The sequence below is a fragment of the Balaenoptera physalus genome (genome assembly GCF_965194825.1).
Source record: "Balaenoptera physalus genome assembly, chromosome: 1".
Taxonomy (NCBI): Eukaryota; Metazoa; Chordata; class Mammalia; order Artiodactyla; family Balaenopteridae; genus Balaenoptera; species Balaenoptera physalus.
Window position 1 is genome coordinate 44,499,768 of NC_138882.1, and position 12,645 is coordinate 44,512,412.

The window sequence follows — 12,645 nt, forward strand, 5'->3', positions numbered from 1 at the left end:
TGTCACGTGGTTAGTTGTATAATGTTAAGCAGATCACTGAACTCCAAGAGTTTCTAGTTCTTTTTTTTGTAAATAAAGTAATTATATTCCCCTTGCTTGTCTTTAGAGACGGTTCTATCAATCAAATGAAATAGCACATGAAAGACCTTTTTACAGACTGTGAGGTACTATAAATGTTAGCTGTTTGTATTATTTTTCTTGCTACCACCACAATGTAAAAATGCTTCAATAATGTAGTAAAGCTTAATCATTGCTTTTTCAAAATCCTATAAGCGCTGTAATTGTAACCTAAGCTAAAATGTCTGCTTAAATCACTTATTCAAAATTATGATTTTTGTACTAGTCTGAAAAATGCATAATCATCAAATTCTTATTGGTACCTTCTCACTTAGGGATGCAGTATTCTTGGCCCAGTAAATATTCTCCACTATATACATTATATGTATTACCTGCAGTAAAACAGAATCTGGAGTTATAGGTGGTGAGTTTTAAATATAATTTTATAGTAGTCTGATATTGGGTAAACCTTCAGAAAATCCAAATGCTGTACACAAGTGAGACCACGATAGCTCACATCTCACAGGACCTAACATTATAATAAATGTAGATTAGTTGTCTTTAAAACTGGCTAGAAGAGGACTATCTCCTTGAGAAGCAGATAACAACATTAATTTCATCAAATGTTTTTAGAAGTAGTGCCGGGGGTATATTTTCTATACATGGTTCAGATCCTCTTCAAATTCCATAACTCACAGTATTTGGTTTTATTCATATCATTAGTTATTAATCATGAAATGGGTTCAAGAACGTTCTGAAATAAGATTATTTACCTACATCCTTTTATATTACATAATTGCCATAAAATTAACATAATGACTTTAAAGAGCTTTTCCACATTCACAAAAGATATAAGAAACTCTGGCAGTTTAAAACCCTGTCATTAAGTTTTGTTTCAGCACTTGAATCTGCATGGGTATGGCCAACATTGGAAATGTGTGAAGAGGGTACAGAAGATTTGATTTGATGAATTGGGGCCAAATAATATCTTGGTACAATGTGTAGCAGAATTTATACAGAATTAGGTAAGTTTAGGGTTCATTCAACAAACAGTCATTGGTTCCCTACATGTAATAAGTACCACTGCCAGACTAACACCCCAGTCCTTGTGCTTAGAAGTTCATGGCAAGGTGGGGAGATATAAATAAATAAATCATTGGACAATAGGATGGTGCTATAATGGAGATATGTATGGGGAGTGCAGGTGCAGGAAAGAATCACAGAGGAGAAATGGTTTTTTTTGCCCTTAGGATGAAGGGGTGGATGAAAATGTGAGAGCAAGTAACACCTGGAAATGCTAGCATTTGAAGAAATTCCAGGCCCAGGACAACATGTATAAAGGCAAGGTTGAGAAAGTGTTAGAAATTGGGAGGTGATTCTCTAGTGTGCTGAGTAGATCATTCACTTACAGGTTTTCATTATGTCTTTCTCATTACTCCATTTTATTCCTATGTATCTTTAAATTATTTTACAGCAGCAAACAAAATGAACAAAAGAATGGTTGAATCACTTTTAAAAATATGTGTTACATTATTGTAATCCAATGACATAATATTGTATGTGTGTTCCTAAGTGCAAGACGTGTCCTGAACCATATTTGCTTTAACAGACCTACAGAAGTGCTAACGTAGAACAATTTTGGAGGAATGCTGCCATCTAGTGGTCAAATTGAGAAATTTACTCACTTGTGAATATATTTCTCAGCAAATTTCTTTCAAATGTGAGTCAAGGGGTTTTATACACTGAATACATGTTTTCCTGTTCACTAAGAGTTAATAATTTTTTATTTACTTTCAGCTATTGGGGTCTCTAACAGTTAAGTCTTACATTTGGCTTCTTGATTCTTGAAGAAATAACTTCTGTAAGAAAAATAAGTTGCCCAAAAGGCCTTATATTTGTTAACGTTTTCATACACACAATATCATTTGACATTCATAGCTATCTTATGAGAAAATAAAAACATTTAATATTATTCCCCTCTTTTATAGGTGAACAAACAAAAACATAACAGAGTGGAGCTTCAAGATGGTGGAAGAGTAAGACGCGGAGATACACATATACATCAGAAACACATCTACATGTGGAAGAACTCCTACAGAAAACCTACTGAACGCTGGCAGAAGACCTCAGACCTCCCAAAAGGCAAGAAACTCCCCACGTACCTGGGTAGGGCAAAAGAAAAAAGAAAAAACAGAGACAAAAGAATAGGGACGGGACCTGCACCTCTGGGAGGGAGCCGTGAAGGAGGAAAGGTTTCCACACTAGGAAGCCCCTTCGTGGGCGGAGACTGCAGGTGGCGGAGCGGGGGAGCTTCGGAGCCACGGAGGAGACCGCAGCAACAGGGGTGCGGAGGGCAAAGCAGAGAGATTCCCGCACGGAGGATCGGTGCCGACCAGCACTCACCAGCCCGAGAGGCTTGTCTGCTCACCCGCTGGGGCGGGCGGGGCTGGGAGCTGAGGCTCGGGCTTCGGTCGGATCGCAGGGAGAGGACTGGGGTTGGTGGCGTGAACACAGCCTGAAGGGGCTAGTGCGCCATGGCTAGCCGGGAGGGAGTCCGGGAAAAAGTCTGGAGCTGCCAAAGAGGCAAGAGACTTTCTTGCCTCTTTGTTTCCTGGTGCGCGAGGAGAGGGGATTAAACGCGCCGCTTAAAGGAGCTCCAGAGACGGGCGTGAGCCGCGGCTATCAGCGCGGACCCCAGAGATGGGCATGAGACGCTAAGGCTGCTGCTGCAGCCACCAAGAAGCCTGTGTGCGAGCACAGGTCACTATCCACACCTCCCCTCCCGGGAGCCTGTACAGCCCGCCACTTTCAGGGTCCCGTGATCCAGGGACAACTTCCCCGGGAGAACGCATGGCGCCTCAGGCTGGTGCAATGTCATGCCGGCCTCTGCCACCGCAGGCTCGCCCCGCATCCGTACCCTTCCCTCCCCCCAGCCTGAGTGAGCCAGAAACCCCGAATCAGCTGCTCCCTTAACCCCGTCCTGTCTGAGTGGGAACAGATGCCCTCAGGCGTCCTACACTCAGAGGTGGGTCCAAATCCAAAGCTGAATCCCAGGAGCTGTGCGAAAAAAGAAGAGAAAGGGAAATCTCTCCCAGCAGCCTCAGGAGCAGCGGATTAAAGCTCCACAAACAACTTGATGTACCCTGCATCTGTGGACTACCTGAATAGACAACGAATCATCCCAAAATTGAGGAGGTGGACTTTGGGAGCAACAATATATATATTTTTTTCCTTTTTCTCTTTTTGTGAGTGTGTATGTGTATGCTTCTGTGTGTGATTTTGTCTGTATAGCTTTGCTTTTACCATTTGTCCTAGGGTTCTGTCTGTCGGTTTTTTTTGTTTTTTAGGGGTTATTTTAGTATAGTTTTTAGCACTTGTTATCATTGGTTGATTTGTTTTTTGGTTTTGTTGTGCTCTTCTTTCACTCTTTCTATTTTTTTATTACCTAAAAAAATTTTTTAATAATAATTTTTTATATTTATTTTAATAACTTAATTTTCTTTTATTCTTTCTTGCTTCCTTCCTCCTTCCTTCCTTTCTTTCTTTCTTTCTTTCTTTCGTTCTTTCTTTCTTTCTTTCTTTCTCTCTTTCTCCCTTCCTTTCTTTCTTTTTTCTCCCATTTATTCTGAGCCATGCAGCTGACAGGGTCTTGGTGCTCCAGCCAGGTGTCAGGCCTGTGCCTCTGAGTTGGGAGAGCCAAGTTCAGGACATTGGTCCACCAGAGACCTCCCAGCTCCACATACTATCAAATGGTGAAAATCTCCCAGAGATCTCCATCTCAACGCCAAGACCCAGCTCCACTCAACGACCAGCAAGCTACAATGCTGGACACCCTATGCCAAACAACTAGCAAGACAGGAAGACAACCCCACCCATTAGCAGAGAGGCTGCCTAAAATCATAAAAAGGTCACAGACACCCCAAAACACACGACCAGACATGGACCGGCCCACCAGAAGGACAAGATCCAGCCTCATCCACCAGAACACAGGCACCAATCCCCCCCACCAGGAAGCCTACACAACCCACTGAACCAACCTTAGTCACTGGGAGCAGACACCAAAAACATGGGAACTACGAACCTGCAGCCTGTGAAAATCAGACCCCAAAAACAGTAAGTTAAGCAAAATGAGAAGACAGAGAAACACACAGCAGATGAAGGAGCAAGGTAAAAACTCATCAGACCAGACAAATGAAGAGGAAATAGGGAGTCTACCTGAAAAAGAATTCAGAGTAATGACAGTAAAGATGATGCAAAATCTTGGAAATAGAATGGAGAAAACACAAGAAATGTTTAACAAGTACCTAGAAGAACTAAAGAGCAAACAAACAATGATGAACAACAAAATAAATGAAATTAAATATTCTCTAGAAGGAATCAATAGCAGAATACCTGAGGCAGAAGAACGGATAAGTGACCTGGAAGATAAAATAGTGGAAATAACTATGGCAGAGCAGAATAAAGAAAAAAAGAATGAAAAGAATTGAGGCCAGTCTCAGAGACATCTGGGACAACATTAAACATACCAGCATTCAAATTATAGGGATCCCAGAAGAAGAAGAGAAAAAGAAAGGGACTGAGAAAATATTTGAAGAGATTAGAGTTGAAAACTTCTGTAATATGGGAAAGGAAATAGTGAATCAAGTCCAGGAAGTGCAGAGAGTCCCATACAGGATAAATCCAAGGAGGAACACCCCGAGACACATAGTAATTAAATTGGCAAAAATTAAAGACAAAGAAAAATTATTGAAAGCAGCAAGGGAAAAACAACAAATAACATACAAGGGAATCCCCATAAGGTTAACAGCTGATCTTTCAGAAGAAACTCTGTAAGCCAGAAGGGAGTGGCAGGACATATTTAAAGTGATGAAAGGGAAAAACCTACGACCAATATTACTCTACCCAGCAAGGACCTCACTCAGATTTGGCGGAGAAATTAAAACCTTTACAGAGAAGCAAAAGTTAAGAGAATTCAGCACCACCAAACCAGCTTTACAACAAAATGCTAAAGGAACTTCTTGAGGCAGGAAACACAAGAAAAAGAAAAGACCTACAATAACAAACCAAAAACAATTAAGAAAATGATAGTAAGAACACACATATCTATAATAACCTTATTATCTTAATTTTTAACAGATTAAATGCTCCAACCAAAAGACATAGACTGGCTGAATGGATACAAAAACAAGACCCATATATATGCTGTCTACAAGAGACCCATTTCAGACCTAGGGACACATACAGACTGAAAGTGAGGGGATGGAAAAAGATATTCCATGCAAATGGAAATCAAAAGAAAGCTGGAGTAGCAATTCTCATATCAGACAAAATAGACTTTAAAATAAAGACTATTACAAGAGACAAAGAAGGACACTACAAAATGATCAAGGGATCAATCCAAGAAGAAGATATAACAATTGTAAATATTTATGCACCCTATATAGGAGCACCTCAATGAATAAGGCTAATGCTAACAGCCATAAAAGGGGAAATCAACAGTAACACAATCATAGTAGGGGACTTTAACACCCCACTTTCACCAATGGATAGATCATCCAAAATGAAAATAAATAAGGAAACACAAGCTTTAAATGATACATTAAACAAGATGGACTTAATTGATATTTATAGGACATTTCATCCAAAAACAGCAGATTATACTTTCTTCTCAAGTGCTCATAGAACATTCTCCAGGATAGATCATATCTTGAGTCACAAATCAAGCCTTGGTAAATTTAAGAAAATTGAAATCGTATCAAGTATCTTTTCCGACCACAACGCTATGAGACTAGATATCAATTACAGGAAAATACCTGTAAAAAATACAAACACATGGAGGCTAAACAATACACTACTTAATAACCAAGAGATCATGGAAAAATCAAAGAGGAAATCAAAAAATACCTAGAAACAAATGACAATGAAAACACGATGACCCAAAACCCAAAGGATGCAGCAAAAGCATTTCTGAGAGGGAAGTTTATAGCAATACAGTCCTACCTTAAGAAACAAGAAACATCTCAAATAAACAACCTAACCTTACACCTAAAGCAATTAGAGAAAGAAGAATAAAAAAAACCCCAAAGTTAGCAGAAGGAAAGAAATCTTAAAGATCAGATCAGAAATAAATGAAAAAGAAATGAAGGAAACAGTAGCAAAGATCAATAAAACTAAAAGCTGCTTCTTTGAGAAGATAAACAAAATTGATAAACCATTAGCCAGACGTATCAAGAAAAAAAGGGAGAAGACTCAAATCTATAGAATTAGAAACAAAAAAGGAGAAGTAACAACGGACACGGCAGAAATACAAAGGATCATGAGACATTACTACAAGCAACTATATGCCAATAAAATGGACAACCTGGAACAAATGGACAAATTCTTAGAAAAGCACAACCTTCCAAGACTGAACCAGGAAGAAATAGAAAATATGAACAGACCAATCACAAGCACTGAAATTGAAACTGTGATTAAAACTCTTCCAACAAAAAAAGCCCAGGACCAGATGGCTTCACAGGCGAATTCTATCAAACATTTAGAGAAGAGCTAACACCTATCTTTCTCAAACTCTTCCAAAATATAGCAGAGGGAGGAACACTCCCAAATGCATTCTAAGAGGCCACAATCACCCTAATACCAAAACCAGACAAAGATGTCACAAAGAAAGAAAAATATAGGCCAATATCACTGATGAACATAGATGCAAAAATCCTCAACAAAATACTAGCAAACAGAATCCAACAGCACATTGAAAGGATCGTATAGCACGATCAAGTGGTGTTTATCCCAGGAATGCAAGGATTCTTCAATATATGCAAATCAATCAATGTGATACACCATACTAACAAATTGAAGGAGAAAAACCATATGATCATCTCAATAGATGCAGAAAAAGCTTTTGACAGAATTCAACACCCATTTATGACAAAAACCCTCCAGAAAGTAGGCATAGAGGGAACTTACCTCAACATAATAAAGGCCATATATGACAAACCCACAGCCAACATCGTTCTCAATGGTGAAAAACTGAAACCATTTCCACTAAGATCAGGAATAAGACAAGGTTGCCCACTCTCACCACTATTATTCAACATAATTTTGGAAGTTTTAGCCACAGCAATCAGAGAAGAAAAAGAAATAGAAGGAATCCACATCAGAAAAGAAGAAGTAAAGCTGTCACTCTTTGCAGATAACATGATACTGTACATAGAGAATCCTAAAGATGCTACCAGAAAAGTACTAGAGCCAATCAATGAATTTGGTAAGGTAGCAGGATACAAAATTAATGCACAGAAAGCTCTAGCATTTCTATACACTAATGATGAAAAATCTGAAAGTGAAATTAATGAAACACTCCCATTTACCATTTAACAAAAGGAATAAAATACCTAGGAATAAACCTACCTAAGGAGACAAAAGACCTATATGCAGAAAACTATAAGACACTGATGAAAGAAATTAAAGATGATACAGTCAGATGGAGAGATATACCATGTTCTTGGATTGGAAGTATCAACATTGTGAAAATGACTATACTATCCAAAGCAATCAACAGATTCAATGAAATCCCTATCAAACTACCACTGGCATTTTTCACAGAACTAGAACAAAAAATTTCACAATTTGTATGGAAACACAAAAGACCCCGAATAGCCAAAGCAATCTTGAGAAAGCAAAACAGAGCTGGAGGAATCAGGCTCCCTGACTTCAGACTATATTACAAAGCTATGGTAATCAAGACAGTATGGTAGTGGCACAAAAACAGAAAGATAGACCAATGGAACAGGATAGAAAGCCCAGAGATAAACCCACGCACATATGGTCACCTTATTTTTGATAAAGGAGACAAGAATATACAATGGAGAAAAGACAGCCTCTTCATTAAGTGGTGCTTGGAAAACTGGACAGCTACATGTAAAAGAATGAAATTAGAACACTCCCTAACACCACACACAAAAATAAACTCAAAATGGATTAAAGACCTAAATGTAAGGCCAGACACTATCAAACTCTTAGAGGAAAACATAGGCAGAACACTCTATGACATAAATCACAGCAGGATCCTTTTTGACCCACCTTCTAGAGAAATGGAAACAAAAACAAAAATAAACCAATGGGACATAATGAAACTTAAAAACTTTTGTACAGCAAAGGAAACCATACACAAGACGAAAAGAGAACCCTCTGAATGGAGAAAATATTTACAAATGAAGCAACTGACAAAGGATTAATCTCCAAAATTTACAAGCAGCTCATGCAGCTCAATATCAAAAAAACAAACAACCCAATCCAAAAAACGGGCAGAAGATGTAAATAGACATTTCTCCAAAGAAGATATACAGATTGCCAATAAACACAAGAAAGTATGCTCAACATCACTAATCATTAGAGAAATGCAAATCAAAACTACAATGAGATATCACCTCACACGAGTCAGAATGCCATCATCAAAAAATCTACAAACAATAAATGCTGGAGAGGGTGTGGAGAAAAGGGAACCCTCTTGCACTGTTGGTGGGAATGTAAATTGATACAGGCACTATGGAGAACAGTATGGAGCTTCCTTAAAAAACTAAAAATACAACTACCATACGACCCAGCAATTCCACTATTGGGCATATACCCTGAGAAAGCCATAATTCAAAAAGAGTCATGTACCACAATGTTCATTGCAGCTCTACTTACAATAGCCAGGACATGGAAGCAACCTAAGTGTCCATCGACAGATGAATGGATAAAGATGATGTGACACATATATGCAATGGAATATTACTCAGCCATAAAAAGAAATGAAATTGAGTTATTTGTAGTGAGATGGATGTACATAGAGTCTGTCATACAGAGTGAAGTAAGTCAGAAAGAGAAAAACAAATACTGTATGCTAACACACATATATGGAATCTAAAAAAAAAAAAAAAAAAGTGGTCATGAAGAACCTAGGGGCAGGATGGGAATAAAGACACAGACCTACTAGAGAACGGACTTGAGGACCCAGGGAGGGGGAAGGGTAAGCTGGGACAAAGTGAGAGAGTGGCATGTATGTATCTACACTACCAAATGTAAAATCAATAGCTAGTGGGAAGCAGCCTCATAGCACAGGGAGATGATCTCGGTGCTTTGTGACCACCTAGAGGGGTGGGGTAGGGACGGTGGGAGGGAGGGAGATGCAAGAGGGAGGAGATATTGGGATATATGTATATGTATAGCTGATTCACTTTTTTATAAAGCAGAAACTAACACACCATTGTAAAGCAATTATACTCCAATAAAGATGTTAAAAAATAAATAAATACATTAATTAATTTTAAAAAAATATAATAGAGTAAGAAATTCACCTAAGGTTTCCATACAAAAAATTGACTCATGTCAGGACAATCCAGTTCTTATGTTCCTTTTTCTTGATGCATTAGAGGCTTGTTTCATCATTAACTCTCTTGGTAAAGTTATGGATCCTTTATATGACGTGAATAATATCTATTTTGTGAGTTTGGAATTTGGAAGTTATGAGGTTTTCATAATGTAATGTATTAGTCAGCATAGGCTAATTGATGCCAGGGTATCAACCCCTAAATCCCAGGGATTTCACACAATAAAAGTGTATTTCTCATCTTGGCTCAGCAGTAACTGATATCACATCTGCTTGCATTTCATCAGGCTAGGCTGCAGGGGAATGGAAAATGAACAGGAGCAAATTAAAATTTGGGGGAGGATTACTGCCTGCCACAGGAGATATATAGTCTGTTTTTTCGTTTATTAATGTGTATATAAAGTAAGGCTTTGGGATCATTTGGGTTTGCAAAACATTACTGTGCTTTTAATTCTGTTTTGCTTTGTTGTGTTTCTGTAGAGGACCTCAGGATCACAGAATTGTTTTCATCTTCATCCTTGGCTCATGGCTTTCTTATGGATGGTACATGCATGACCCTCTTCTATGTATGTATATATGCCTGCATGTGTGTATTTAATAACGTAATAAGCACCTGTGGACTTAATAGCGAATATGAAAGCTCAGACTTTGGCAATAAGTTACATCCAGCTGTGTGGTCCCCGCTCCATCCATCTGCAGATCAACACACACTCCCTGAGCCAGTGGTGAGTCACCTCACATCTGACAAATGGACCAAGCTCAGTTTCATCTCTGCACCTCTGTTCATGCAGTTTCTCCAACTTAGAAGGTTCTCCTAACTTCTCATGGCTTCCTTGAGAAGGAGAGCAAATAAGCAAATCATCCATATATTGCCACAAGGTAGAACCGAGGGAACTTTATATCATCCAGATCAGCCTTCAGGATTTGTGAGAAATAAGGACTTTCATTCAGTAAGTTGAGGCATTACTGTCCAGGTGAATTGTTGTTTTCCCAAGTGAAAGCAAAAGATATTGGCTATCTCCATTAACTGGAATGCTAAAGAATGCACTGCATAAATCAATTACAATAAAGTATTTGCTTCCAGGGAAAATGGATGTCAGTAGCACATGAGAGATAAGAAAAACAGGGTGTAGAGGAATAACAATGTTTATTGCTCAGAGGTCCTAGACAAACCTCCACCCTCAGCACTTTTTTTTAGCCCATGATTTATTTCTTTGGCTTTCATTCAGTATAGAAAAAATAGGATTTACAGTGATCATCTGTAAGAAGAGTTAAAAGAAAAAAACATGGATATAAAATGAAAGCGACTCATGTAAACCTCTTTAATTCTTTGAGAATCCTCCAACTGAGATTCTGCTGCCAAAATTTTAATTTTAACGTTTTGAAACAGTGCCAAGCTTACAGAAATGTCGCAAGTAGAATTCGAAGACATTGTTTTTCCTTTGTGAGTCATTTGAAAGTAGGTTGCCAGCATGATGTTCTATCACGTAAAAATATTAATGTGTATTTAATACAAACAAGGATAATCTGCTACATAGCCACAATACAACAATCAAAATCAGGATATTAATAATGATAGCTTACTATGATCCAATCCTCAGAACTCATTCAAGTTTCAACAGCTATCCTGATGATGTCCTTCATCGCAATAAGAATTCAGGTCAGAATGAAACGTCTTCAGTTGTCATGTCTCTTTCATCTTCAATCTAGAACAGTTCTTTAGTCTTTCCCTGATTTCCCTGACCTTAACAATTTTGAATATTACAGACAATTATGCTTGAAATTTCTCTCACTTGGGCTTTCATGATATTTATTCAAGAACAAACTCAGGTGATGCATCTTTTTTTAAAAAATTTTTATTGGGGTATATTTAATTTACAATGTTGTGTTAGTTTCTGCCCTACAGCAAAGTGAATCAGTTATACATATACCTATATCCACTCCTTTTTAGATTCTTTTCCCATATAGGTCATTACAGAGTACTGACTGAGTAGAGTTCCCTGTGCTATTCAGTAGGTCCTTATTAGTTATCTATTTTGTATATAGTAGTGTGTATATGTCAATCCCAATCTCCCAATTTATCCCCCGTACCCCGCTTTCCCCCCTGGTAACCATATGATATTGCTTATATGTGGAATCTAAAACATGGTACAAATGAACTTATTTACGAAAGAGAAATAGAGTCGCAGATGTAGAAAGCAGGTGACACATCTTTGACAGGACTACTGCAGAAGTGATTCTGCATTCTTCTCATTGCCTTCTATCAGGTGTGCAAGATTTCAATTTGTCCTGTTACTCATCATATTCATTTTTATTACTTAGCCTGCCTGGTTTCTCCATTGTAAAGTTACTCTTATTTCCCTTTGTAATAAATATGTACTTTGCAAAAGGACATACTTTGAGATGTTGTAAATATCTGATTCCATATTAAACCATAAACTTATTTACCTATTTATCAAGATGGAGTCATGGTTTCCAATATTATTCAACGAGTCATAATCTCTTCCTATCAATGTTTATTTTAATGCTCAATTTCCCCAAATGGAGCCAGTGGGTGTTCCTTCAATCTGGATTCTGTGAGTTTTTGACATGTCCCTATCATTCTTTGAGCACTTCTTTGCTTTCTGACGAATAAAATGGTCTAGGATCATTTTATACTTTTCTTTTCCCAGCCCTGGAATCAAGTTCTCCAAGGAGCCTGGGTTTCTTTTAGTAAATAATGGGATTTAAAGGCCAAGATCTGGGCACCAGTGTTCTCCTTGTTCTTGGGGTGTCACTGCTCCTATGTCTTCTCACCGACCTACCTAGGGAATCTCTCTCTCTCTCTCTCTCTCTCTCTCTCTCTCTCTATATATATATATGCTTTCAATTTCAACCTAATACTACAGAATACATTCTGGTTTTCATTTTCATATTTGTTGAGAACTTCATCATTTGTTGAGAAACCTGGCTTCCACTACATTTAATACATTTAATTATTCGATTAATCTCCATGTGTGTAACCAATCTACATTGTCATTGCTCTTCCTCTGCCTGCATGCCCCCTTGACACTTCATGTTCTCATGTCCTACTTTGATTCATTGTGGTTCCGTGACCACCACCACCCCCGCCTACTTGTCTCTGCCCCACCTAATGGTTTTAGGATCAAATAGTTTAGGAAGTAAAAAGAGAGGAGGGGGGAAAGAAAAGGAAGAAGAACGATTACCAAAATTTTTTTTTT